The sequence below is a fragment of the Salmo salar genome, chromosome ssa16 (assembly GCF_905237065.1).
Source record: "Salmo salar chromosome ssa16, Ssal_v3.1, whole genome shotgun sequence".
Lineage (NCBI taxonomy): Eukaryota > Metazoa > Chordata > Actinopteri > Salmoniformes > Salmonidae > Salmo > Salmo salar.
The window spans coordinates 60,436,963-60,464,774 of record NC_059457.1 but is presented as its reverse complement, the minus strand read 5'-3'; the positions used below and the strand labels follow the sequence as shown (position 1 = coordinate 60,464,774).

The following is a 27,812-nucleotide window of genomic DNA, read 5'->3' as shown; positions in this document are numbered from 1 at the left end:
ACAGAGCCAAGTGACTTGGTGTATAGCGAGAATAGGAGAGGGCCTAGAACAGAGCCCTGGGGGACACCAGTGGTGAGTGCGCATGGTGCGGAGACAGATTCTCGCCACGCCACCTGGTAGGAGCGACCTGTCAGGTAGGACGCAATCCAAGCGTGGGCCGCGCCGGAGATGCCCAACTCGGAGAGGGTGGAGAGGAGGATCTGATGGTTCACAGTATCAAAGGCAGCAGATAGGTCTAGAAGGATGAGAGCAGAGGAGAGAGTGTTAGCTTTAGCAGTGCGGAGAGCCTCCGTGACACAGAGAAGAGCAGTAGATCAAGATCAATATCCCCCACCCCCCTTATAGAGCATCTGGCTATTGTATTTCTAACCCCACCAATGGGGTACCCCCCCACCCACACATCAGAACAGATTAAAAACAATCCCCAGGGGTGTCTAATAAGTGTTGTTCTCGGGTGTTATTGTTTATGGTATTGTGTTTGTGATCCTTGTGACGTTTGACCATTGCCTATTTTTCTGTTTTCGATTAAAGTGTTGATTCAGAGGTTTAAGCTTGACCACAACATGTGTTCTTGGCACTAACCACCACCTCTTATCAGACAAAAAAACATATTGTACTGAGGAGAGGGCTTATAGCTACGATACTGGTAATCACCAAGTGAAACCTGGCCTGGCTTGGCCTTTTTTCTGAGACAAACAGAAAACACAGTTTTGTGTAATTGTTTTTGGTGGCAATTGTTGTTGTTATTAACCATTAACAGTGACTTAAACCATTTGAATTGGTTATTTAGGAAATTGTTTAAATCCACAAACTGAAAAAGTCAACCTTGGGCCTCCTGAGTGGCGCAGCGGTCTAAGGCACTGCAGTGCTTGAGGTGTCACTACAGATCCGCGTTCGATGAGGCGTCGAACAATTGGCCCAGCGTCGTCCGGGTTAGGGGAGGGTTTGGCAGGCCGGGATGACCTTGTCCCCTCATGCTTTAGCGACTCCTGGGGCAGGCCACGCGCATGCACTCTGACACGGTTGCCAGTTGAAACATTGGTGCAGCTGGCTTCCGGGTTAGGTGAGCAGTGTGTCAAGAAGCAGTGTGGTTTGGCGGGGTCGTGACGCATGGCTCTCGACCTTTGCCTCTCCTGAGCCCTTACGGGAGTTGCAGCAATGGGACAAGACTGTAATTACCAACTGGGGAGAAAAAGGGGTAAAAAAGTAAATGCTGACTCACAGCAAGCTGTAAATACATACATGTTTACAGAGAACGCACATCGCTCACTGTATAGTGCAGTGTTCCAGAAGAAACAGAATGTACGCACTCTCTCCCTCGCTCCCTCAATGCTCTCTTACCCTGTTTTGCTCTCTTGAATGGTAATGTTTTTCTGTTTCTGTTTTTTTTTTATGTCCCTCCTTCAACCCCCTCTATAATCAAAAACTTTTCCACAAAAGTAGTGCTATGGTATTTTACTAGTCCTGTACCTGTTGGCACTCCCACCCCCAAACGCTCGTTCAAATCCCTCACCCTCTATATTCACGTGTTCTCTCCATATACTGTTTTATGATTCAAATATATATTTTTGTCTAGTCTAGCAAATGAATTTGTTTCTTTGTTTTTGTCCTTCGTTCAACCCCCTCACCCTCTTTATTCACGTGTTCTTTCCATATACAGTACCAATCAAAAGTTTGGTTGGATTTTTCTTTATTTTTACTATTTTCTACACTGTAGAAAAAAACTATGAAATAACACATATGGAATCATGTACTAACCAAAAAAGTGTTAAACAAATCAAAATATATTTTATATTTTAGGTTCTTAAAAGTTAGCACCGTTTGCCTTGATGTCAGCTTTGCACACTCTTGGCGTTCTCTCAACCAGCTTCACCTGGAATGCTTTTCCAACAGCACTTGTTGGCTGCTTTTCCTTCACTCTGCGGTCCAACTCATCCCAAACCATCTCAATTGGGTTGAGGTCGGGTGATTGTGGAGGCCAGGTGATCTGATATTTGTATTTTATTTAACTAGGCAAGTCAGTTAAGAACAGATTCTTATTTTACAACCCCGGCCAAACCCTCCCCTAACCCAGACGACACTGGGCCAATTGTGCGCCGTACTATGGGACTCCAGATCACGGCCAGATGTGATACAGCCCAGGATCAAACCAGGGTCTGTAGTGACGCCTCCAGCACTGAGATGCAGTGCCATAGACTGCTGCGCCACTTGGGAGCCAACACTCCATCACATTTCTTCTTGGTCAAATAGCCCTTACACAGCCTGGATGTGTGTTGGGTCATGGTCCTGTTGGAAAACAAATGATAGTCCCACTAAGCGCAAACCAGATGGGATGGCGTACTGCTGCAGAATGCTGTGGTAGCCATGCTGGTTAAGTGTGCCTTGAATTATAAATAAATCACTGACAGTGTCTTTTATTTTATAAAACTTTTATTTAACTAGGCAAGTCAAGAACAAATTTTTATTTACATTGACAGCCTAACCCAGCCAAAACCCTAACCTGGACAACGCTGGGCCAATTGTGCGCTGCCGCATGGGACTCCCAATCATGGCCAGTTGTGATACAGCCTGGAAACTAACCAGGGTCTGAGATGCAGTGCCTTAGACTGTTGCGCCACTTGGGAGCCCTAAGAAGAATCTCAAATGTAAAATACATTTTGATTTGTTTAACACTTTTTTGGTTACATGATTCCATGTGTTATTTTATAGTTTGATGTGTTCACTATTATTCTACAATGTAGAACATAGTACAAATAAAGCAAAACCCTTGAATGAGTGGGTGTGTCCAAACTTTTGACTGGTACAGTATGTGATAACTGTTTTATGATTTGAATATATTCCTCTCTGGGTGATTGCCAGGCAAAGCCATAGAAGAGGGAGGAATGTCTTACCATGATGATCATTCACAATGTTGCTAACCCGATACATGTAATCTTCACAGAGCTGAGTAAGGCAGAGAGGGGCCTGTTAGCCTCACAGCTGTAGCATGAGGCTGTGTTCCAAATGACACCCTATTCCCAATATAGTACAGGGCTCTGATCAAAAGTTCTGCTCTTGGAAATAGCGTGCCATTTGGGATGCAGAGATGCAGCTGCTCTGCTCTGCCACCCCACCACCTGTCACAATGCATAAATCCACATGATTACCCAGCATACAGGGGAAGTCTTGAGAATATTGGGCAACGTTCCCATTAGGTCCCTTAAGGGTTTCGGCGCAATGAACCAAGAGGTTCACGGCACGATGCCATGAACCACAGCGATGCCGTGAACCAAGACGTTGTAAGTTTGTAATAAGGGTCGTCTAAAGGAGACCAAAATGCGGCGTGTGAAGTGCTCATATTTACTTTTAATGAAAACACTTTAAAACGACCAACAACAGTCCCGTCAGGTACAAACAACGAAACGGAAAACAACCACCCACAAAACCCCATGAAAAACAGGCTGCCTAAGTATGGCTTCCAATCAGAGACAACGAAACACACCTGCCTCTGATTGGAAACCATACCCGGCCACAACATAGAAAATACAACATAGAATGACAATCTAGACAACCCACATAGAAAACAGAAAACCCAAAATACATAGACAAAAACACCCCCTGTCACGCCCTGACCAATCTACTATGGAAAAATGACCTCATTCTAAGGTCAGAACGTGACAGAGTTTCTATCCCAGGTGCGGAAACATTAAATAATAAACACTGTTTGAATAAATATACACAATGTAATCATGTCCACTACCATTCAAAAGTTTGGGGTCACTTAGAAATGTCCTTGTTTTTGTCCATTAAAATTGGTCAGAAATACAGTGTAGACATTGTTAATGTTGTAAATGACTTTTGTTGCTGGAAACGGCAGATTTCTTATGGAAAATCTACATAGGCGTACAGAGGCCCATTATCAGCAACCATCACTCCTGTGTTCCAATGGCACGTTGTGTTAGCTAATCCAAGTTTATAATTTTAAAAGGCTAATTGATCATTAGAAAACCCTTTTGAAATTATGTTAGCACAGCTTAAAACTGTTGTGCTGATTAAAGAAGAAATAAAACTGGCCTCCTTTAGAGTAGTTGAGTATCTGGAGCATCAGCATTTGTGGGTTTGATTACAGGCTCAAAATGGCCAGAAACAAAGAACTTTCTTCTGAAACTCGTCAGTCTATTCTTGTTCTGAGAAATTAAGGCTATTCCATGCGAGAAGTTGGCAAGAAACTGAAGATCTCATACAACGCTGTGTACTACTCCCGTCACAGAATAGCGCAAACTGGCTCTAACCAGAATAGAAAGGAGTGGGAGGCCCCGGTGCACAACTGAGCAAGAGGACAAGTACATTAGAGTGTCTAGTTTGAGAAACAGACGCCTCATAAGTCCTCAACTGGCAGCTTCATTAAATAGTACCCGCAAAACACCAGTCTCAACGTCAACAGTGAAGAGGCGACTCCGGGATGCTGGCCTTCTAGGCAGAGTTGCAAAGAAAAAGCCATATCTCAGACTGGCCAATAAAAATAAGAGATTAAGATGGGCAAAAGAACACAGACACTGGACAGAGGAGTGGCCAGCACAGTCACCTGATCTCAACCCTATTGAGCTGTTGTGGGAGCAGATTGACCGTATGGTACGTAAAAAGTTACCATCAAGCCAATCAACTTGTGGGAGGCGCTTCAGGATGCATGGGGTGAAATCTCTTCAAATTACCTCACAAATTGACAACTAGAATGCCAAAGGTCTGCAAGGCTGTAATTGCTGCAAATGGAGGATTCTTTAACGAAAGCAACGTTTGAAGGAATAATTGTGTATTTCAATTACAAATCATTATGTATAACCTTGTCAACGTCTTGACTATATTTCCTATTAATTTTGCAACTCATTTCATGTATTTTTTCATGGAAAACAAGGACATTTCTAAGTGACCCCAAACTTTTGAACGGTAGTGTATGTGAAATGTGTCAAATATGTAAGTTCAAAACACTATGTTAAAAGCACTGTTTGTGTGTGTGGGGCGGGTGTCACGAGCATTGCCAAAGGACAAAGAGCTGTGACTGGATCAGTGGTTCACCAATCAGGGCCTTGATAGGCTTGGCAACAGTAAAATGGGATGATGTGTAATGAAACTAGGGTGCGGGTGCCCTGGGGGTGGGGACGTTTCTTTAAGACCATTAGGTGACGTCCCCGGGACAAACCAGGAACAAGGCAAGACCACCAGGGGACCATGACATAACGTCCCAAGAATGACCTAAAAATGTTTGTCGGATCATCCCCGTAACCAACCGGAAACTAGACAAAACCTCCAGAGAACCATGACACTTTAGGCAACCATTTCGTGACAACCAAGGCACATCCTATTATTTCATTTTTGTTTGCATTGTATGCAGTCTGTGGCCAATTGCAAATCCCCAACCCTTCGTGATTGACTAAGATGTGTGAGTTTCTTTTGCCCGAGCAAAATTCTTGGGAAATCATAGAGATTCCAAATGAGGTTAATTGATATTCCACCTTACTGTGTACATTATGTGAAGCCTATAGTCTAAGTTCCTGCTATCAAGATGTTTCCCCTATCTGTGTTCTGAATCACAGCTATGTTCCTATCAAAATTGAAAAAATAAAATGATATGTAAAAGTGGTACCAATCAGGTAAAAGTAACTGCATGTACATACCAATCCTCTGATATGGTATACACAAGTCTGTTATTCCACTATGCTTATTATACTACAATAAGACCATGCTTTTCTCATCCTATTTGGGAAACAACTATCATAGTTCATACATATTTTTTTTTCTTATTCGATTGAACTTAAAATGGTCCTAGAATCATGTTCCCACTAGCTATTGTAGTATATCAGGAAATGTGGATTATGTCAACGGTCGGTTGTGTATAAAACACCTGTGTTGGCCCGGTGGTATTTCTATTTGAGTATGATTAGTTAAGATCATTTTAAGCCCTTCACATTCCACTTGACTGGCTGTTTTTGTTGATGTTTTTCAGCTGTGCAGAATTACACATGAAATTAGAGAGCAGGGCCTGGTAGGGCTAGCCTACCATAATCCTATTTTCTTCAGTTAAATATAATGTTATGTGTTTGAGGTGTTGACATAAGTGGCATATGGAAACTAATAGAGCTGTGTAGTGTGAATAAATAAAGGAGAATATACAGAGAGAAAGAGAGAGAAACAGAGAGAGAATAACATAATACAGTGTAGTAATATCATAACAACTTATTTTAGTAAGTCGTTTTTTGTATCATGACATAGAAGATGATTGCATTAGAAGATCATAAGGAGTTGGATTACATTTTGTTGTAAGATGGAAAAGGGCCATCCAATGGAATGGAAATAACTAGAATGAAAAACTAAAATAGAAAGCTCAGAGTTCAATAATAAATAAATAATAATAATAATAGGGCCAAAACAGAGGGGGTAAACAGACATTATTTCTGTCTGTGTCTGTCTGTCTGTTTGTGTGTTAATTACACAGAGCGTATGTGAGCGTAGGTGAAAAATTATTGGCACCCCAAAAGATTTTTATAAGTAAAATCAAACAACATTAAATCTGCATTAACGTTAAACTTTTTTTTAGGTTAATCTCATTTTAAGGAAATGTTATGTGGCCTTCCATGGCTTCCTGTTTCACTGGGATATAAAAATTAGGTAATACACATGTACAATCCCTTTGTATTCCATCACTATGGAGAAAGGAAAATAACTCACAATTAAAAAATTGAAAAATGGTTTGTGACTTTTATAAATCAGGCAATAATAACAACTCAAAAATCTAATATACCACTTACCATTATTAGGGCAACAATTAAGACATTTAAAACCACTGTTGGTACACTTGCCTGGTAGAGGACGCAAGTGTATCTTGTCCACACATACAGTGAGGAAGATGGTTTGGAAGGCAAAGAAAAGTCCAAGGGCCACAGTTGGAGAATTACAGAACTTGGTCATATCTTGGTCACCAAGTCTCCAAATCTACAATTAGACACCACCTTCATGCCAATAGGCTATTTGGAATGGTTGCCATAAAAAAAAACCTGTATTGAGAGCATTGGCACTTGGATTGTAACTGGGTGCTATGGTCAGATGAAACCAAAATATAAAACTCTTTGGCCATGCACACCAGTGGTCGGTTTTGCCTTGAAAAAGAAGGATGCATATGCAGAAGAGAACCTCATACCGACTGTAAAGTATGGTGGTGGATCTTTGATGTTATGGAGCTGTTTTGCTTCCTGGGTCATGAACCAGGACATTTTAAACAAACCTGGTTTCTCTTCCAGGAGACTAAAACTTAGCTGCAAGTGGGTCTTCCAGCAAAACAATGACCACAAGCACACATCAAAAACCACAAAGAAATGGTTAATTGACCACAAAATCAACGTTTTGCAATGGACATCTCAGTCCTCCGACTTGCCCCCAATGAAAACCTGTGGTTTGCGCAAACTGAAGGATATCAAGAATCTGGAAAGATTCTGTAAGGAACGGTCTAAGAACCCTCCCAATGTGTTCTCCAATCTCAAACATATACAGTTGAAGTCGGAAGTTTACATACACATACACTCATTAAAACTTGTTTTTCAATAATTTCACAGATTTCTTGTTAACAAACTATAGTTTTGGCAAGTCGGTTAGGACATCTACTTTATGCATGGCCTACCTTCAAACTCAGTGTCTCTTTGCTTGACATCATGGGAAAATCAAAAGAAATCAGCCAGCCAAAATTGTAGACCTCCACAAGTCTGGTTCATCCTTGGGAGCAATTTCCAAATGCCTGAAGAGACCACGTTCATCTGTACAAACAATAGTATGCAAGTATGAACACCATGGGACCACGCAGCTGTCATACCGCTCCGGAAGGAGACGCGTTCTGTCTCCTAGAGATGAACGTACTTTGGTGCAAAAAGTGCAAATCATTCCCAGAACAACAGCAAAGGACCTTGTGAAGATGCTGGAGGAAACAGATTACAAAAGTATCTATATCCACAGTAAAACGAGTCCTATATCGACGTAACCTGAAAGGCCGCTCAGCAAGGAAGAAGCCACTGCTCCAAAGCCGCCATCAAAAAGCCAGACTACGGTTTGCAACTGCACATGGGGACAAAGATTGTACTTTATGGAGGAATGTCCTCTGGACTGATGAAACAAAAATATAACTATTTGGCCATAATGACCTTTGTTATGTTTGGAGGAAAAAGGGGGAGACTTGCAAGCCGAAGAACACCATCCCAACCGTGAAGCACGGGGGTGGCAGCATCATGTTGTGGGGGTGCTTTGCTGCAGGAGGGACTGGTGCACTTCACAAAATAAATGGCATCACGAGGAAGGAAAATTATGTGGATATATTGAAGCAACATCTCAAGACATCAGTCAGAAAGTTAAAGCTTGGTCGCAAATGGGTCTTCCAAATGGACAATGACCCCAAGCATACTTCCAAAGTTGTGGCAAAATGCCTTAAGGACAACAAAGTCAAGGTATTGGAGTGGCCATCACAAAGCCCTGACCTCAATCCCGTAGAAAATTTGTGGGTAGAACTGAAAAAGCGTGTGCGAGCAAGGAGGCCTACCAACCTGACTCAGTTACACCAGCTCTGTCAGGAGGAATAGGCCAAAGCTCACCCAACTTATTGTGGGAAGCTTGTGGAAGGCTACCCAAAACATTTGACCCAAGTTAAACAATTTAAAGGCAATGCTTCCAAATACTCATTGAGTGTATGTAAACTTCTAACCCACTGGGAATGTGATGAAAGAGATAAAAGCTTAAATAAATCATTCTCTCTACTATTATTCTGACATTTCACTAACTGATCCTAATTGACATAAGACAGGGAATTTTTACTCGGATTAGATGTCAGGAATTGTGGAAAACTGAGTTTAAATGTATTTGGCTAAGGTGTATGTAAACTTCTGACTTCAACTGTCCAGTATATATAAAAAGGCTAAGTGCTGTTTTCATCAAAAGGGAATGGTGAACACTGAATAGTCATGAGTCGTCTTCTTTCGTAGAATCACAACATGGCCAGATGGCCACTACATCTAATTCACTAATGTATTCTATACTTATTCAGGTTGAGTTGTAATTTATACCAATGCCCTACATTCAATAACCATTAAGCCCGGATGATATTTAAAAACAAGAATTTTGTTTATGCCAGGCTAGCCCATCTGATAATCAAATCAGAAGGCCCCCCTTTCCTCACAGTGTTGCACCCATCTGGTGTGGAGCCATAAGAGATGCAGTACTTGGGGCATAAGGGTCAGTTACAGCAGCCACAATGACATTGAAACAGCATCCTACTTTAGCTAAGGACCAACCAGCATGGACAAGATGGTGGCGGAAGTTAGAACGGCTCCTGAGAAACACTTAAGCCATCCACCTAATGTTTATTAAAGGATTATGAAGCTTTTAAAATAACACTCAAATCATAACAGACTTGTGACGTAAATGAGAGATTCATGTTTCGGCACAGCATGACGACATGGTCACCGCAAAAAGTGGATCACAGCACCATAATTAGTGAATTATTAACAGTTACTCACTGTAAGACATGACTGAGACAAGGATACATCAGTGCCAATCAGCCTGCATCCCCTCTTCAAGTGGGTGGCTGGGTCATTTACATATTTGCTTTCATGTCTGATTAGCATTTACTGATGTCAGGTGTACAGCTGGCCTGGCTGGGACGTGACTGGAAGGGGGATTAAAGTGCGTACGGCAGCCACATGCAGTGTCTGCAGCCTCTTCTGGGTCAATCTCATTAGCCTTTCCTTGATTCCTCACTTCCTTTCTCCTTGCCTCTGAAGGGAAATGAGAGATGTGGTGAAGGATAGGTGAAGAGGAAGGCTGGAGACACCAGCAGTCCACAAAGCATTGGTCATCTTGTGTCAAGGCCTTGTATTCCGAGAGGCATGGTTGGGTGAGTGAGTGAGTGAGGTGCATCTACAATATATCTACTATTACGTTCTAAAAGATTATGTGGGGCACACACTGCCTCACAGGTTAACATTGGAAACCCATGTCATCCCTAGGTAGCTACCCCAGCCATACATGTACTGTGTCTGGGTTGGGTAGCCCATGCTCAGGGTAGCAGATGGGAGTATAGGTCATCATTGATGGACTTCTAAACAGATTGATTTGAAGGAGAATCACCCCATGCTCATGATCAGCTTCATATGAAGTAATCTCGGACACCCAGAGTGAAAATGTTCCGTAATTGCGTCAGATGCTCGATTAAGTTCTGGGGGAGACGTGTTAGAAAATGTATTAACGGGACTAGCAGTCTCCGACCCTCTGAACAGAAACTTAGTGCCAGTTTCAGGTAAGTGTATGGGCCAAATGCCCCCTCCCCTTCTGAAATTCTAAAGATGTGAGCATCTGCGAAATCGTGATTTGTCCAAATGATTAGTGACAAAAAAAACTGTGTACTGGAACAAAGTTCCTCGTTAGTTGTCGCATCCCACTGTCTGTTAGTCTGTCGACAGATGCTACTACCATTTGTGTTCCGTGCATCTGTCCACGAGTTACATAATGTATGAACAGATGTTAGCTAAGCTGCTAAGAGATACCGCTGGCAATATAGACAGTGTCCCAAATGGCACCCTATTACCTATATAGTGCATTACTTTTTACCAGAGCCCAATATGTGCCATTCAGAGGGTGAATGGGCAAGACAAAAGATTTAGGTGCCTTTGAACGGGGTATGAAAGTAGGTACCAGGCGTACTGGTTTGGGTGTGTCAAGAACTGCAACGCTGCTGGGTTTTTCATGCTCAAACGTTTCCCATGTGTATCAAGAATGGTCCACCACCCCCTTAACTGTCAATCATCCATGTCTCTGCTGTTGTGGGTCTCTGTTGTGGGTTGTATCTCTATCTATAGGCCCTTATTGATCATTCACTCTTGTGGTCACATTAAGGAAAGACAAAGAGGCCATCACTGGCTATGTCAGATAAAGGACAGCTCAGTGATTGAGAGGCTAGCCAGCGGTTCTGGAGGTGACTGGTCGTGTTAGCAAGGGCAGCAGAGTATTTAGGAATAACCACTTTTGTTTACATGCTATCAAGTTATAGCAGTTACTTTCAGTCAGTGTGTGTAACCTTTTCCCACTGATCTAAAAATATTCTATTACTTTCCGCCAACAGCCCCCCGCACATATCCATGCACTTGCAGGGGCACACAGAAACACACAGGGATATACACACACACAATATCCAAAGCAATACTGCAAATAGCCAACAATTGATAAATGCCCAAGGAAACAAATAAGCTACTGCTGCCGCAAAAAAGTTAATAATCTTAATATCACATTCTCTATTGCTGTGTTATGAAATAATATACAACTCCAAGCAGTGGTAGATAAATACACAGATGACTGGCCTGATTGTAAAAGATGAGAGAAGCTGTTGGAGACATTTCCCTCTCAGCATTTAGCTGTTTCCCTTAAACCGTTAAAATACAGGCGGGAGCTGGGATAGTGTCGAGCCAGCATCTAGAGCGTGGAGTAAGCACATTCTTTAATCCTGCTGTCCCATAACAGAATTCCCAAATTTCCTTGTGTGCCATGGCAGGCTGTCATTGTGTGTGTGTGTGTGTGTGTGTGTGTTTGGGGGCTGTGGCAGGAGCACAAAAGGACAATTCTCCACACAATACCAATTACACTTCTGCTGTATGCTGCATCTCTCCTGCGGTCTTGATGGTGAAGTGTTTGTGACAGAGATTGGCTTGGAGGGTTGAAACCACCGAGGGGTGAGAGGAGCAGGGCGATGTGAGGGGGTTATTGTTGAGGGTAAGGTTAGGAGAGGGCATATACTGAGTCAGGACGATCACGCAAAATCCAAATATTTCCGAATGGACATTGTTGTTTGTGGTTCTCGTCTTATGTAGTTATTTCGTGAAAATGTGTTTCTCAGAGTGCAAAATGTTACATTTTTGCATGCATATTTTGGTATATACTGTATATCTTATGACTAGACACATTTCTGTGCATGTTTTCCCATTTCTGGTGAGCGGTGACAGATTACCAGAGAAGATCAGCTCACTCTCAACTCTGTAAACAAGTGCCCGGGTGATCAATGGCACTGCTGGCAGGTCATACTTAAGGGGTCAGTCCGGGACACCAAATCCTACTAAGGTTAATCAACGTCAGTAATCACAGAGCGCAACGGAATCAAAAGTTTAACCACTTGTGCTTTAATCATATGATCTGAGGATACGGACCCCCTCATCCAACCATATGATGCCCGAACATAGTGCCAGTGTGGGATGGGCTTAAATCCACACTGGGGTCAGACCAAGGGACTTCACCCAGAGAGAGCGCCAGAGAGGACATCAAGGGGGGGTAGCCATTTGAGTCCATGGGGACCTTATGACACAATTTTGTTTTAAGGGACCCTTGAGCTAGCTTAGTCCCAGATCTGTTTGTGTTGCCTTGCCAACTCCTATGGTCATTGTTACACCAAACATATCTGGGACCATGCTACTCTTGGATCCTTTCACTCACTGTATAATCCTACTGAGGAATTATAGGGCCAGGGCTAGACACTTGACCACAACTTTCTCTCCCTGCGAGCCATTTTACACCCCTGGGATTGGTCTACAGGGAATTAACTCAGCTACTTAGCACAAGGGTGATTTAGCATTACTGGCATAAACCCGCTCCAGAAGTAGGGGTGGGTCGCCTGTTTAATATCCCCAGGGAGGAAGCCCGCTGTTCAGGTAGGGAGAGCTGAGGAGATCCTTACCTCCAGAGCTCATCCTATGGATGGAAGGTACAGTATATGATATGGCTGCACAATTTGACAAAATATCTAATTGCGATTTTTGTGGGACGATATTGCAACTGCGATTATGAATTGTGATTTTCAAACACTTAGGTGAAAACTTAATTCCATCAGACATGGTAAAAAAAAGCGTCAGGGTAGAGAGCATCACTTCTAAAATAGGTTCATATGAATGAATAAATACTGTGCTAACTGAATACAAAACCAAATTAAACAAATATTTTCCAACACAATTATGCATATGATAATAGATAAGATTATTGCACCTACATAAACACACATTTGTAACGGGATCATTAAAATAGTGTGCAATAAGAGCATCCCTTGTTCATTAACTAACAAACATTGAGTTCATATTTCCTATTTTACCATTATGAGTTCTTAAATAACCCAAGTTATTTATTCAGTCAGCCATAGGCTGCAGATGGAATAGGAAACTTATGATTGTGTAATTACCCTGTATGTGTAGGCTCAATCATTATTATAATTGAAATTATGAGTCTAATTGCCTTAAAAACATGTAACACGTAGTCTATCGACTGCAAGGTGCAGCCTGTGTCCAAAACATTGGTGTCTGGTCCATTCAATGTGATGGCCTTTAAAACGTGAATAAGAATTTGTTCTTAACTGACTTGCCTGGTTAAATAAAAAAATTAATAAAGTAGCCTAATAATCAACACGTGTGAGCTGTTTCAACTTCTCCCTTAATTTAGTTTTACAGTATTGGGATGGTAACTTGGGAGATGAAATCTTGTATCTGTGCTGTCCAGCTTGTTTATCATCTTCTTGAAGATGTCTGACTGTGTAAATAGGAACCATTTCTTTGGCTATGTGACATCCATTGAGTATACCAAACATTAGAAACACCTTCCTAATATTGAGTTGCACTCCCCCTTTTGACCTCAGAACAGCCTCAAGTCATGGGGGCATGGACTTTACAAGCTGTCAAAAGCATTCCACAGGGAAACTGGCCCATGTTGACACCAATGCTTCCCACAGTTGTGTCAAGTTGGCTGTATGTCCTTTGGTGGTGGACCACTGTTGAGGCTGAAAAACCCAGCAGTTGCAGTTCTTGACACAAACCGATGTGCCTGGCACCTACCATACCCCGTTCAAAGGCACTTAAATCCTTTGTCTTGCCCATTCACCCACTGAATGCCACACATACAAAATCCATGGCTCAATTGTCTCAAGGCGTAAAAATCCTTCTTTAACCTGTCTCCCCTTCATCCACTCTAATTGAAGTGGATTTAACAAGTAACATCAATAAGGAATCATAGCCTTCACCTGGATTCACCTGGTCAGTCTATTTCATGGAAAGAGCAGATTTTCTTTATGTTTTGTATACTCAGTGTAGGTGATAGCCTCTGTGATTTCTGTGTCTGCGGGACGTTTTGAAAACGAATCGGTAATCAATGCCTGTTTAATGTAGGTGGCCGGCTGTGGCTGAGGGGCTTTGCTGCTGTCAATGCTTTTTTCACCACGCAATCGTCGTAAAGTAGGGGATTGTTCTTCTTCAAATTATTGAATACATTTGTTGTCGCCACAACTCTGAAGCACTTTTTACACAACACTTGCATTTGTTTAATATCTGTTTGCCTATAGCCAAAATACTGCCATACCACTGAAGATGCGCCTTACTTTGGCATCAAATCGATCTCGTTTAGCAGTCACAGCACTCATGTTTCCGAGGTTTACGGAGGTAAAGCTCTCGCTCTCCTCACTAGCATCTAACAGCGCTTAGGACACTTGTGATTGGTCAGCATGTGCATGCCATGCAGAGAATGAGAGGTCAGCAATCAGATTTTCCTAAACTCGGTCCTCAGGACCCCAAGGGGTGCACATTTTGTTTTTTGCTCTAGCACTACACAGTTGATTCAAATACTCAACTAATCATCAAGCTTTGATAATTTGAAACAGCTGTGTAGTGTAAGGGCAAAAATGAAAACGTGCAGCCCTTGGGGTCTCGAGGACCGAGTTTGGGAAACGCTAGCGCATCTCATTGGAAGAGATGCCATAGTATAGTTATTGTTGTATTAATGGAGTGTCAAAGGAGAATCGCAGCCATTTGCGATATGGATATTGCAATTTCGATCTGACTTTGATTAATCATGCAGCCCTAGTATATGGATTGGCAAACATGCATGCTTACTAGTGTAGCACAAATGCTAACATATTACATCTAGATGTGTTCAGCTGCTGTGCAAATGCAAAGACAGTGAGAAGCACAAACAGAACAATTTTCCACTACATAGTGTATACCCATTTACACAAGACAAACTTCTTTAGCATGTGTGGCTGAAGAGAAACTTGAAATATGAACTTGGTCTTTTACCAAATAGGGCAATCTTCTGTATATATAAAGAAGGAAATAAATTCCTCAAATTAACTTTTAACAAGGCATACCTGTTAATTGAAATGCTTTCTAGGTGACTACTCCATGAAGATGGTTGAGAGAATCCTAAGAGTGTGCAAAGCTGTCATCAAGACAAAGGCTGGCTTCTTTGAAGATTCTCAAATGTAAAATATATTTTGATTTGTTTGACACTGTTTTGCTTACTACATGATCCCATATGTGTCATTTCATAGTTTTGATGTCTTCACTTTTATTCTACAAAGTAGAATATAGGAAAAATAATGAAAAACCCTTGAATGAGTAGGTGTGTCCAAACTTTTGACTGGTACTGTGTGTATGTGTGTGTGTGCGCACACGCACACGCACGCACACACACACGTTCAAATGTTTGGGGTCACTTAGAAATGTCCTTGTTTTCCATTAAAACATACATGAAATGAGTTGCAAAATGAATTGGAAATATAGTCAAGACATTGACAAGGTTATAAATAATGATTTGAATTAATTTCAGCCCATGCTTCCTGAAACATCTCCCACAAGTTGGATTGATGGGCACTTCTTACGTACCATACAGTCAAGCTGCTCCCACAACAGCTCAACAGGGTTGAGATCCGGTGACCGTGCTGGCCACTCCATTATAGACAGAATAGCAGCTGACTGCTTCTTCCCTAAATAGTTATTGCATAGTTTGGAGCAGTGCTTTGGTGCATTGTCCTGTTGTAGGAGGAAATTGGCTCCAATTAAGCGCCGTCAACAGGGAATGGCGTGGCATTGCAAAATGGAGTGATAGCCTTCCTTCTTCAAGATCCCTTTTACCCTGTACAAATCTCCCAAATCTTACCACCAAAGCAACCCCAGACCATCACACTGCCTCCAACATGCTTGACAGATGGCGTCAAGCACTCCTCCAGCATCTTTTCGGTGTCTCACGTATGTTCTTCTTTGTGATCTGAACACCTCAAACTTAGATTCGTCTGTCCATTACACTTTTTTCCAATCTTCCTCTGTCCAGTGTCTGTGTTCTTTTGCCCATCTTAATCTTATTTTTATTGGCCAGTCTGAGATATGGCTTTTTCTTTGCAACTCTGCCTAGAAGGCCAGCATCCCGGAGTCGCCTCTTCACTGTTGACGTTGAGACTGGTGTTTTGCGGGTACTATTTAATGAAGCTGCCAGTTGAGGACTTGTGAGGCGTCTGTTTCTCAAACTAGACACTAATGTACTTGTCCTCTTGCTTAGTTGTGCACCGGGGCCTCCCACTCCTCTTTCTATTCTGGTGAGAGCCAGTTTGCGCTGTTCTGTGAAGGGAGTAGAACACAGCTTTGTACGAGATCTTCAGTTTCTTGCCAATTTCTCGCATGGAATAGCCTTCATTTCTCAGAACAAGAATAGACTGATGAGTTTCAGAAGAAAGTTCTTTGTTTCTGGCCATTTTGAGCCTGTAAATCGAACCCAAATGCTGATGCTCCAGATACTCAACTAGTATAAATAAGTCCAGTTTTATTTCTTCTTTAAATCAGCACAACAGTTTTAAGCTGTGCTAACATAATTGCAAAAGGGTTTTCTAATGATCAATTATCCTTTTAAAATGATAAACTTGGGTTAGCTAACACAACGTGCCATTGGAACACAGGAGTGATTGCTGCTGATAATGGGCCTCTGTACACCTATGTAGATATTCCATTAAAAATCAGCTGTTTCCAGCACCAATAGTGATTTACAACATTAACAATGTCTACACTGTATTTCTGATCAATTTGATGTTATTTTAAATGGACCAAAAAAAAATGCTTTTCTTTCAAAACAAGGACATTTGTAAGTGACCCCAAACTTTTGAACGGTTGTGTGTGTGTATGTATGTGTATATATCTATTTATTTCTGGTCCCAGTCCATCAGGTAGGGAGCTTAGTTTAACCGGCTCAAGACACTGAAACAAACACCATCATATCCATGGCACAGTTCTAGACAGACACTCGGCCATGTAATCCTCTTACTAGAACACTTGTTCCAATGGCTAAGGTGACAGGGGAGTAAAGTGGCCCCAATAACAAGTCACTCAGCCCTAGTTGTTATTCTGAACATATCAAAATGTTTCTGTTCTAATTTCCCAGAGAATCAACATGTTCTAAGAACATTTTTGAGTAGCGTATGTGTCAAAATGTTGTTTAAATGAAGGACAGTAGTTTGAAATCTCATCAGGGACTCAGTCTCACCAGTACATCAATTCTGTTCTATTTCTAGGTCAAGGTGGCAACACAATGTCTTGGGGGTAAAGAGGATCCTTTGGTTCTTTGGCCATATTCTTAGTCCTCCAATTCAATGGGAGCCCTCTAAAAACAGTCCCTACACTACCCCCTGGTGGTAGCATTCTACACCATATGTAGAATAAACACATGACGCCTTCAAAAATTAAAAACCATGTTATTCACAGAAAGCTGAAATTCAATAACCATTACTGAAGTAGAATGGGTATAATTTAGGCAGATTGTAAACAAAGAAAAAAAAGGTGTCTGAAAACTGCAAATGCCACAAATCAAGTGAAACTTCATTTTTCTATCTAGGACAAACAGCTCAGACAAGTGACATGTTTGTGCAACTCAGTCCAAAAATTACCCAAGATCAGAATTGACTAAAAAAACTGAAAAATGTGATTTCCGTTGTGTGAAACTATTAAATAAATCTAGAAATCTGAACAGCAGTGCCGTACTACTGGACTTACTTACTGAATTAGCACATTTTTCCATGGTGCAGAGAAACATTTGAAGTTTTCCAATGCTATTCTATGCATTGTGTCATGAGGCTAAGAGCACATTTTGACATATACAGTTTTAAAGCCAATTTCCTAAAATTCTACACTTTTTGACATTGGGCAGATTTTTCAAGGTTGATATTTTATAGCGCATCTCATTTTGTTCACATTTTGCCATGAGGCTGAAATAATTGAAGTTCACATTTTGGTATCATATGCAACCAAAATATGGGTTAGGGGCCCAGGGCGCGTGCAGTAATCCAGCCCTGCTGAACAGTTGAGCTCACTTGATGAGGAATCCCTCTGTATTAAAGTAGAAACTACGTGGGTGTATGTACATGTGTTTGTGAAAACCAACCCCCAACTCCAGGGGAGATTCTCAATTGCGTACTCCTCGCATCCTCTCTCCATCTCAAAACCTATTGGAGATGGTCAGAGGGAAGGGACCTCTGGCTTTCTCATCCAATGGGTTATGAGAAGAATACTGGGCGAGAGGAGGTGAGGAGAATATAATTGAGATTCTCCCCAAGATAGCTTTCCTTGTCATCTTCAGCAGGCTCTGGGGTAAACTTTCCCCAAGGTACAGATCTAGGATCAGCTTCCCCTCCCCCAATCCTAACCGTACTCATTTGTGGGGAAAATCCAAAATAGACCAAAGATCAGCATCTTGGGGCAACTTCACTCTACTCCATTCAGCAGCAGCCCCCCTTGGTTTGCTTGCTGGACACCGGCCCATAGTCCTCCAGGTCTATGGTGGGTGAGGCCTCGCTCTCCAACCTCATCCTCAGGATGGACGGCAGCACCATGTCGGACAGGGCCTCGAACAACGCATCCACGTTGTCACCCGTCTTGGCGCTCGTCTCAAAGCACATCCTCTCTGCAGGCAGGCTCAAACACTCATCCAGCGTGTAGAGGGCCATGGCTTCCTCCTTTCGAACCTCTCGGTTGGCCACAGGGGAGCCCATAGTAGGGGAGGCTGGAGGGGTGAGGTGGCAGGCATAGTGTGGTATGTGGCCAGGGCAACCCCCCCCATAGTCTTCTTCCTCATTGGGGGGGGTCAGTAAAGTTAGCCTTGTTGCAGTCGTGATTGGCCGTGTCGGTGAGAGACAGGAATCGCTCCTCAAGCTCGGCCAGGCTCTGCCAGTTGGTCACGTCGTAGGTGAGGATGACAGCGGACGCGCCCCGGCAGTACATGGGGCCGAGCCCGTGGAACTGCTCCAGACCTAGTAGTGAAATATTAAGCATGTTTAGATGGTTACATAGTGTAATGAAACAAGAACAGAGAGGGAGCTTGTCCAAGGTGGTCTGCGAACCCTCAACCTTCTGGTCAAAAGACCAGCACGCTAACAACTGCTCCAAGAACCTCTCCGCCTTGTGGGAGTCAATATATGTTTATGAACGCAGGGTCGCTCTACAATACAGTAAGAACAGACATAAATCAACAGAGATATACAGATGGGCAGACAGATCAACTTTTACTATATGCTTTGGGTATTCCACACACAAAAGCTACTGATTTCTGTATTGAATGGAAAAATCCAGTCACTCAAGATAAGAGGTTATCTTCAGTTGAGCTCTGTATGCAAAGTAGGCCAAACTACTGTGTCAAGCACTAAGCCCACCCATTAATTGCCCCACTGTAAACAAATCCCCCCAAAATTAGACATGCAATACAAATTTAAAAAAGATTCTTCAAACCCTACTGTGAATTTGGAAATACATATTGATGCTTGGTTCTGTCAACAATTTACTCTTGATGGGTATAGCCTAAATAATTTAGTCTGTCTGTGCATTTAAAAATGCAAAATAAAAGTATACCTGCGGTGTCCCAAAGCAATATGTTGTAGGGTCCCCACTGCTTAAGTAGAACGCACCGCCGACGGTACTAATTGTACCATTTAACTTTCTTTCCATGTGTAACAGAGAGGTCTTCCCAAAGTTCATGTCCCCCAATATAACCAGTTTCACGTCGGGCCTCCTCGCCCTTTTCATTTCAGGCATTGTTATTTTCATTCTCTGTCTAGACATACGAACAGGCTACACTATCTCAAAAGTGCAATTGACTTTGAATAAAAACGTAATTGAAAAAAATTGTCAAAGCAATTAAGCATCACTACTGTTCCAGTCTGACAGGTGGCCTTCGGTTTTGACATGCATAGAACATGTGTAGGTCTAAAGCGAAGAAATGCATAGGATTACCAAACCAACCGTGAGCAACTTCTACCCATGTAGCATCCACCGCAGAATAAAAGGCATATGACTCATTCCTACATGAACAGATATATCAATGAAGCTGTGACACAGCTTGCTCGATGATCAGAGTTCACTCAGAAAATAATGACAGGAGAAACTTGTGCGCAAGACTGCTGGACGTTTTAAAGTAGTATCTGGCCAACGAGCATGCAGGAACATCAATCAAATAACTGAGATTTGATAGGAAAATGTAAATGTACTCCACCAAACCAAAGAGGGTTTTCCCTTTATATTTGCATGTGTGTAGCTATTGTATTTGTTCAGCTGCATGTCTTGTGACCTTTGTTTGATAACAATTAATAATCTGAGAAATTAACGTTTAATCAAAGGTTGGCATCCTTTTACTTCTATATGTCCACTCCCTCTAATGTGTGTGTGTTGATGAAATCAGTAGCAAATAGTATAACGTAGCAACAGAATGACAAACAATGAACAAAAATAGCAGGCAAAATCCATCCACTGGACAATGTTGGAGGCAGCTTATGGTAAAGAAATTAACATTAAATTCTCTGGCAACAGCTCTGGTGTACATTCCTGCAGTTAGCATGCCAATTGCATGCTCCCTCAAAACTTGAGACATCTGTGGCATTGTGTTGTGACAAAACTGCACATTTTAAAGTGGCTTTTTGTCCCTAGTACAAGGTGCACCTGTGTAATGACCATGCTGTTTAATCATCTTCATGATATGCCACAACTGTCTGGTGGATGGATTATCTTGGCAAATGTTCACTAACAGGGATGTAAATAAATTTGTTCTTCTTTGTGATCTGAACACCTCAAACTTAGATTCGTCTGTCCATAACACTTTTTTCCAATCTTCCTCTGTCCAGTGTCTGTGTTCTTTTGCCCATCTTAATCTTTTCTTTTTATTGGCCAGTCTGAGATACGGCTTTTTCTTTGCAACTCTGCCTAGAAGGCCAGCATCCCGGAGTCGCCTCTTCACTGTTGATGTTGAGACTGGTGTTTTGCGGGTACTCTGCGGGTTCTCTATCGAGGCCACCGTCTCGTGGATCAAAATGTGGTTCTATCCACTCTAGCATCCACTCAGTCAAAAGAAATGAGACTGCAGCTGAAGCTGCCGCATCCAATGAGATTTTGGCAGTGTTGGATGAACAAGAAAGGGAAGCGATAGAACTTCAAAGGCTAGAGGCTAAAGGAAAACAGCGGCTGACACAATTTGAATCTGAGAACCTAGCCAGACAACAGGCAATGCAAGACAAGCGTAGAAAGCTTAAACGTCTAGAGGAAGTGAAGAAGTTGAACGCTGCAAGAGCTCGAGTAAAGGTCTACGATCAAGTCGAAGACAATTGAGACCACCGACTTCCTGCATGATGTTGAACCAGCAGGAGAACTTCAAGTTCTTAACCTCACAGTTCCTCCAGACCGCCCTCAATCTCTACCAGTCACAACGCAAGCCCTCTATGCCTCAAGTCCCTCATTCATTCCTCAACCTCTACCAGTTACAAGTCAAGCTCCCAAAATCCACCATTGGTACCTCAAGCTCCACCAACTTCAGTGTCCATGCATCAAGTGCAGAACAGCTCTGATCTGGTCAACATGCTAGCAGAAGCTATAAGTGCCAATCGTCTCCCACACCAGAGCCTGCATTATTCACTGGAGATCCTTTGAAATTCAAAGACTGGAAGCTATCTTTCGAAACATTAATAGACGGGAAAAACATTTCAAAGAATGAAAAACTGTATTACCTAAGAAAGTACTTAGGTGGTGCCGCAAAGAAAGCTGTTGAAGGATTTTTCCTACTTGGCACTGAAGCAGCATACGACTCAGCCTGGCAGCTGTTGCAAAAACGTTTCAGAGACCCATTCATAATTGGGAAGTCCTTCAGAGACAAGCTGCATGGATGGCCAAAGATAAGCTCTAAGGATGGTTGTGAACTAAGAGACTTTGCAGACTTCCTCAAGAGCTGCGAGGCTGCAATGCCCCACATTAAGACATTGGAAGTTCTCAATGACTGCAATGAGAGTCAAAAGATTCTGCTGAAGTTGCCAGATTGGCTGGTATCCAGTTGGAACCGCAAAACGATGGAAGTCAGACAAGCAAACGCTGGGTACCCACCATTCAAGGTGTTTATAGACTTTCTATCAAAGGAAGCAGATCTCGCTTGCAATCCTATATCCTCAATACAAGCGCTCAAGAGTGTGGAAAGCGAGAAACCAAAGCATCCACGAAGTCAAACCATTCAAGCAAAGACACTGTCCACAAACAACACAGAGCAACATCCCATCATGCATTTTTTGCAAAAGAACAGGACATGTCCTCTTCAAGTGCAGAAAGTTCAGTGAACAGAGTTCAAGATCGTGTCAAGTTTGTGCAAGCAGAAAAGCTTTGCTTTGGATGTTTGAAGACTGGTCATCACTCAAGAACGTGTGATAACAAGAGTACGTGTGAAAGATGTCAGAAGAGACACCTGACATGTTTGCATGATGACAAGTTCAAGGAACATCAAAGGTCGACACCTCCAAAGGTAGACGACTACTCAAAGCACAGAGCAGACACCAAAGAAATAGCTGCAGCAGCAATTACCAACAGAGTCATACAAGAAGGCCTAAGCACACAAACGTCCTCAATCATACGAGTCTGGGTCTCGTCCACAAAACAGCCAGATCAAGAAGTTCTCGTCTACGCGCTCTTAGACACGCAAAGCGATACGACTTTCATCCTAGATGAAGTGGCCCAAGACCTCAACACAAACAAAGAGAATGTCAGTTTGCGGCTGTCCACAATGTCTACAAGGTCAACAACTGACAGGTCTCTCTTTCTGTACCATTATGACGTGGTTGCATTGGTCTTCTGTGTTTGACAGGTCTCTCTTTCTGTACCATTATGACGTGGTTGCATTGGTCTTCTGTGTTTGACGTGGAAACTGACAAGTCTACAAGTTGGCTGCTTGTCCTGAAAAGAGGTTCTTGAATCCTTAAAGTCCCTTGAAAGTCCCTTTACTGTCTTTCTTAGCCTCTGCCTATAAAACTTTGTTTATAGTCGCGCCGAGCGCCATTTGCATTGTTGCGCCGAGCGCCATTTGCATTCCTTTGTTTCAGTACTGTATAATTTATCAACGTTACTGTGTTCATTCAAACATATAGTTCTCACGGCATGACGTGGATGCATCGGAGAAAAAGACGTGCGAGGCAATAAACGCCCGTTTCAAGGAACCAACCTGTGTCTGTTGTTATTAAGAGAGCTACATGTATTTTTAGAGACACTAGATGGCATAAAGTATCCAAGTGTTCAACTTCTTGGATTAGTTTTATCCTATGGTTTACTTGAGGAAATGTAAAAATGAAAAAAAAAAAATGTATTCAAATATTACTTGCCTAAAGGAAATCTGACTATTAAATGCGAAATGAAAGAGGTAATCCAGTGCTTCATATTCTATTCACCCAGCTTAATGTAACATCGATCAACATGATACTCGAATTTGCCCTATACCCATCATGAGGTTGCTACAACCTAACATACATATATAAGTTTATAACGTATTAACGTAGGTGCACAGGAGGTTTAGAGACAAAGGTGGCAGTGACACATTCAATACCGCCTTGCAAACTCTTGCCTGCATCTAGCGGATCTAGGGTGTAATCATTATTCCAAACAGTTGTTCAGTTTTGCAACCAAAACAAGAGTTTCTATTGCAGGTCGGTCCATCTCGTTTACTTCCGTTTAAGAAACGTATGCTCTGGATAAAAGTGTCTGCTAAAATGTCAAATGTAACATAAAATTGTTATAATTAACCTGACGTTAAGCCCATAATTGGTGCCATTTTAATTAACCAGCAAAAAAAAAAATCAGTTTATGGACATTTACCATTAAAATGGTGCAGACACACCATGTACACAATCATATGTTGCACTGGAAAAAGGCAGGGTACACCATAGAGTACAAGCCATCCCCTTATGAAACACAGGAAAATCTACATGATAAATTGTGTCATCTTTGTAACAATTCAATGCAATCTGTGAAGGTATGACTTGTGATGTTACATCTTATTCAGGTTAGTTGTGTTGAGATGTTGACTTTCTTAGCCTGAACCTGTTCCTCAGAGGGGTACGCTATGTTTGTCATGGTTCTCATCTTGACAGGTTACCTTAGTGATGGGCTGAAGATGGCGGTTCCCATGGTAAACAAGGCTCATGATGGCGTTGACGACCCTTGGCGTATCAAAGTCATCTGACAATGTTTGCTTTGGTTTCAGCTAACCTTGAAAACACAGACGCCAAGGAATTGGTCAAGGTTTATCTGCTTACCGTCTGAAGAACATGGGGTATGGTAGGAAAATTAACTGTTCAACCAGACTTATTAAACATAGATATAAGTGACCCACCTTGTGTAAAATATGCAAGCAAATATATCACCTTGACAAAGGCATCATAACCGAAAATTGCAGTAATGTCTCAATCAACTGAGAATGCATGTGACTCTCCTGATGCTTCCTGATGAGATGTTCCTGAACTAGAATGAACTTGTGTGTGTATTCAATGGTGTATTACACTGTATATAAGTATAATAGCAGAAAGGAGATGTAGGCCCTACCTTTCCCATAAAGCCCCCTCTTGCACAGCCTGGCATTGCAGCTGGCCCCTCATGTAGACCTGGGCATCATGGGTGAAGGCAGTAATTGGTTGCCAGGGAGCTCCGGGCTTCGTTCAAGCTGGCGTCACTGTAGTTGATTGCTGCGAACAACAAAAGCGATGAGCTCAACATCACTTGAGTAAAATGAAAACCAGTGTACCACAATAAAAACCACCAAAAAGGATTCACACCTGATCTGTATTTGGTCAGCAGGCAGAACATTCAGAATTCATTGGCTGAGTAAGATTCTAGGAAGTCCTACGAGAGATAGACACACATGAAGTAGATATTACCTCAATTAGGAAGAACGAAGACATGTTATAAAACAAATGACCTTTTCTATAGTACAAGCCTGAAACCATTTAATGATGTTTATTGATTTAAAAGTAGCAATGTACTGTAGATCAACACTTTACCTTTAACGTGATATAATTATTCAAGGACTTTGACATTTTCTCAGCACTTCCTTTAAGATGTAAATGTCATGTATAAGAAAATAAAGTAAACGTACAAATGCAGATATGAATCGTATCCTTTTGCCGTTCTCCATCATTACCCATGGAGGACTTAAGTCAAATAAAATCAAAGTTTATTTGTCACTTGCGCTGAATACAACAGGTATTTCACCTTACAGTGAAATGCTTACTTACAGGCTCTAACCAATAGTGCAAAAAGGGATTAGGTGAACAATGGGCAAGTATAGAAATAAAAACAGTAAAAAGACAGTGAAAAACTGTAGCGAAGCTATATACAGTAGCGAGGCTACATACAGACACCGGTTAGTCAGGCTGATTGAGAGAATGAGATGAATACAAAAAGCAAAGACATGATGCTAAAATAGCCTGGTTCCAGATCTGTTTGTGCCATCTTGCCAACTCCAGTGGTCATTTTCATTTGCAAGACAGCACAAACAGATCTGGGACTATGCTAGTCCTAAATTAAGAATATTGGGTTATTCTTCAATAACAAAGGGTTAGTAAAATGAAGTTGGCACCTGGCTATGGTGGAGCATTCGATGTGGCAGCCGGGTCTTCTCTTGCCCCAGGGAGACTTCCAGGAGGGCTCCTGCGGCTTGGAACAGGGCAACATCCCTGCTGTTCCGTTTCTCTGTGTCCCCTTGGAAACAGTATGTTAAAGCTTAGTTCCTACCCAAAACATGTATCAGTTAGTCAATCATTGCCTTGCTTATGGTCTTGAAAAAACATACTGTAGACTGTAGTCTTCCAAACACAAAGGAAGTAAGAGTCACTGTATGACAAAAACATGTCACAATGAAGTGATGTAAACACGTACCAGGCTCACCAGCTGCATCTCCAGCACCCATAAGCTTGCCGTAACGGACCCCGATGGACCTGATACCGAAATACACATCCCTTGCAGCAGAATGAACACACGGAATTCAGATTCCGCAACTATTTGCAAACTGATCTTGGCTTGAGAATGTATAAACAACAACTTTTACATATAGACATACCTTGTTTTGTGGCATAGGCGTGTTCATTTCTGATGATGCCCTCGATGAAAGCCACGATTTGAGGTATATTCTCAGTGACCCTCAAGTGCACAGCAGGAGGAAGAACCTTGAAAAATATAAACAAACATGTATATCAAATATATGTGCAGTAATTAATGTATGCAGGGTAAGTACTATATAGTACACAGCTAACAAAAGCTAATTTCTTCCACCCAACAAACATTACATACTCACACACCTTCACGGCTAACATGTCATGTCAAATTCCTCCTCATACAATCTGGCCAGGACTGTTGGAGATATGCTTTTCTGCAATGTCAAAAATATAATCAAATTATGAAATTTTCACCAATATCATCAGCACAACAGCATCTTGTGCTACCAATATAGTATAGTAGATACCAATATAGTAATTATAGGTGCTGCATCAGAGGTATAATAAGCCTACCTCCAAAGCTCTTCTGATGATTTTATCATCGATGTCTGATGACCATGACATGGATGACATTAATGCCAAAGACCCTGGATAGAACCATCTGGATGATGTCAAATCTGACATAGGAGCTACGAGAGAAAAACTCAGCGGTATCAGTATAGCAAAATCAACTTATGACATTTCATTTTTGTATAATTAAAAAAATACTTTGAGAGTGGGTTCCCAGGGGGGGATTGGTCATAGACAGTGGGTCCACAATTATACCTGCAATGACGGTACAAATAATTACTGCCGTCCCAGAAGGGTCAGTAGTAGTAGCTATATGAAATCCCATGTTTTCCATACCAAGTAGCAATTCCTTCCTGAGCCAATACCAGTGGATCTTTCTGGTTGTGGGAGGCTGTTGTAGGTCTTCAACCCCATGTAGTATCCTGTTGGTCGAGTCCATTTCTTCCCCGCCCCTGTACATGATACACTGGGTCTGAAGATCAGTTTGCTTGGTAACACTAACGTTGGCTGAATGTCCTTGGAGAAAGCATACCCGCTTCTTAATTTCAATAGAAACGGCGTAAATATTGTTATGCAGGGCCACATGGTAACAACTGAGTGCAAAATAATAGGATGTAGCTGGCGGTAATGCCACTTGTCCACAGTCCCTTGTGTCCAGTGTAGCAGACAGGTACTAGCTAGCTTGACAGCTCTCAATATAGCTAATGTTGATTAGCAGGCAACTCAACTTCCACCTCCAAATGTGTCGTCCGTTGTGCCTGGACGATACCTCGACATGCTTCAATATTATGGAACGCCGGATTAGGTTTTAAAGCACGTGGTCAAAACGCAATCCTTTTAATGCTACGCGTGTAAAGTAAGCAGGCGCAGACGCTAAATTAACCCCATACGCGTCAAATAAGCGCGTGCAAATGTGCTTGCAGGCGGTCCAACATGTGCTAAATAAACGGAGGCAAGCGGTCCTGCACACATCAATTATGGAAGTATGTATTTGATTGTAAAGCGCAAGTTTGTAAATTGAATCTTGAAAGCTGCTCTACTCTGCATTACAAAGTCGTATTCCGTTCACAACTAGCCTCGTACAATACATCCAGATCTCGCGAGCTCTTCTTCTTCTATGATATAATGGTGGTCTGCAAACCAACGTTAAAGGTGCATGCCGCCACCTACTGTGTTGGAG

The 27,812-nt window shown here is 42.1% G+C and overlaps 1 long non-coding RNA gene and 1 pseudogene across 2 annotated transcripts; both read right to left on the bottom strand.

Annotated features, from left to right (window-relative positions):
- Positions 1-181: 181 nt before the first annotated feature.
- LOC106574343 (uncharacterized) lies at positions 182-27,812 on the bottom strand. Of its 2 annotated transcripts, XR_001321521.2 has the most exons (10): positions 26,969-27,812; positions 26,636-26,751; positions 26,426-26,496; positions 26,188-26,293; positions 26,007-26,086; positions 25,708-25,829; positions 24,905-24,971; positions 24,675-24,814; positions 24,229-24,341; positions 182-235 (listed from the first exon to the last, which is right to left on the bottom strand). It is a non-coding gene; the product is annotated as an uncharacterized lncRNA (long non-coding RNA). The 2 variants fall into 2 exon arrangements; XR_001321520.2 differs by lacking the exon at positions 182-235 and having other exon boundaries at positions 20,980-24,341.
- Positions 16,872-20,723, bottom strand: LOC106574342 (ras-related protein Rab-20-like; annotated as a pseudogene).